Raw genomic sequence first — 2,688 nt, 5'->3', positions numbered from 1 at the left:
AGCCCTTGAAACACGTCCACAGAGCCCCAACCAGCTGCCAAATATGCTCCATTGCAGTGCCCAGCTGACCAACTCTTTCTTAAGAGCAGGGGGCAGGTGAGTTCAGCATCTAGCCAACCCGCACCCTCGAAGGCCCTGTCAACAGACTTCTGCTCTACCTTGCCTCCTGCTCTACTTTTGGCCCCGAACTTGCCACGGAACTGACTCTCCTACCACCTTCAGACAAAGCTAGCGTCCCTCCCGAGCCAAGGATCCCGCAGGTCAGCGTTCCTGCCCAGCGGCTTCAGGGGGTTTCACAGCTCCAGGACCCGACCACTGACTACCCCCCCCCCCCCGCTTCCTTGCCTTTCTGCGGCTTGGGCCCCCCTCTACCCTGCATTAGAGCCGATCTCACATTACCGCCAGCCCCCGCAGCCTCCACATCCCCCCTCCCCCCGCACACACACCAGATCCTCAGCCCAGCCATGTTCCGGGCCTAGATCTGAACACCCCTGGCCTTGGAGGGTCCCCGCGTCTTCACCTTGACTGCAGAGCAGGACTAGGCGAGGGGAAGGCTGTGGGTTAGTTTTAACCAGGGTTAAGTCAGTCCTCCGTTCCAGCCTTTGTCTCTTTTGCAGTGTTTAGGGGCTGCATATGCTTTTGTGTTGCAAACAGCAAGCGGGGTCCCCAGGAGTCCCTGACCCCATGCCTTGGCTGGAGCGCCGTTTCCCTGGACGACTGAGGCTGGGCTAGCTTCCCGCCGTAGTCTTACGCAGATAGGCTGCCACGCAGACTTGCCCTAGGGCACACTCGCAGCTCACCGCGCACTTACAAAGAAAATTTCCTTCTTCAGTTAAAAAAAAAAAAAAAAGAATAAATATATATAAGAATGAATTTCCCACTGATGGTGACCTACCTGAGTTCGTGGACTAGAAGAAGGGAGGAAAGGTAAAAGAAGAGTGCAATAAAGAGAAAGGAGGACGGAAGAAGAAAAGAAGAAACTGCTGGTTTGTCAACTCCAATGGGCAAACAATCGTCTAATGACAGATGAAACAATGAGAGAGCCGCATTGTTTCCTATTAAGCTCTAGATGCATGAGCCCGTTTGTATCTGCATGGCCATTTGATGACATACTTCATACGCAAAAATGAACTTTCACGGGATGTTTTTCCCCCTCTTCTCTGCTTGTTAAGCTTTTCTTTTAAAACTGTAGATTGTTTTAAAAAGAAAGCAAAGGGGAGGGGGCAGGAACCTCCACCATCATCACTACCCAAGAAATGATAAATAGCTTCGCATAGCTAATCGCTGAAGGGCGAGTTTACCAATTCATAATCATTTATTCTTGGTGATGTATGGCTTTTACTCTTAAATCTGAAAAGCTTCTATTTGAAGGTGTAAATAGCTTTTTTTTTCTTTCCTGCAGTAAACCTTCCTGCATTAGCAGTGATTGATCTCATGTACAATTCGTCCCAGAGTGCTATTTTACAGGGGAAACACTAGCTTTTGGAGATTAACTGGGGAGTCTGTTACATATTAATGAAGCCGGGAGATATACTAACGTTTTGGTAATTTAGTTATTTGTGTCTATAGCTATCGTCGTTATTTTCTTTTAGACCCCTGCGGTTGTTATCCATCGAATTAAAAAGTGGCCCTTGGAATTATTTTTTTTCCCACTGGCAACTAAACGTCATTTAATGTGAAAAACAAATGTTGACTTCTCTCTTGAAGGAAGTGTGTTTCTTGGCAAGACATCAAAGTGTTTTAAACTGTATTAGTGGATTACGTTAGTTTTCATACACGGAGCCTGCCCTAAAGTAATAATTAACAGGGACAAAAAGTAAAAAACAAGTCCTGACCCTCCTCTACCCTAGAAAAAGTATTTACTCTTCTGGGAGACAGGAGAAAGTTAAAACTCTAAGGAAACAGTGATCTTGATAAGAGGTTGTCAAAAACATTTGGAAAACCTAACTGAATCAATGTGGGTAGTGGGAATGGAAGAGGAGGAAGAGAGATTGCTCACTGATTTGCAACCTGATAATTAATATCCCACCAAATGAAACATCAACGTCATTAATGCCTGTGTGTTCCCAGAGAAAGTCTCTGAGTGAATTCCTATCCCGAATGAAAGCCACATCCGGCAAAGAGGAGTTTCGTGGTCAGGGATCAAGTGGCACTAATCCTCTGTCTAGCTGTAGGATTTTATCGGAAGGAGGTGTTCCTAAAACGCTCTTTGGCTCAAAAGTGCCTTGGCGCAGAAAACTGGGGGCAGCGGGAGTTATCTGTGGACAAAAGGCCTCTAGGGATACCCACAGTCGACACCTTTAGCACTTTGCAAGCGTAGTGCACTTCGCTTAGTGCACTTTGCAAAGCCATAGTCGACTGTGGGAGTGGAGTGAGGAGGGGAGAAACGTGGCGGCGAAAAGCTGTGGTCAGAGCAAAGTGAGCCCTGCACCCGACGCAAGGAGCGTTCCTCGCCCCCAACCCCTTTTAAAAAGGGAGATCTCCCATTTCCACTTCCACGGAGCCCGGGAATTGCCCACTGATTTCAGAAGTACCCAGAAATCTCTCATCACATCCCTGAGAGAAAGATGGGTCCTCGGTCCCGAGCTTAGAAATCTTGGACCTATCACCCTTCTGTCTCCCTACGACAGACTGCTCCCCACCCCCAACCCCTACAGACAACACCAAGCGAGGCCTCCTACAGTCCCC

The sequence above is a fragment of the Choloepus didactylus genome, chromosome 1, assembly GCF_015220235.1.
Source record: "Choloepus didactylus isolate mChoDid1 chromosome 1, mChoDid1.pri, whole genome shotgun sequence".
NCBI lineage: Eukaryota > Metazoa > Chordata > Mammalia > Pilosa > Megalonychidae > Choloepus > Choloepus didactylus.
The sequence above is the reverse complement of the archived record's forward strand: the minus strand, read 5'-3'. Positions refer to the sequence as shown.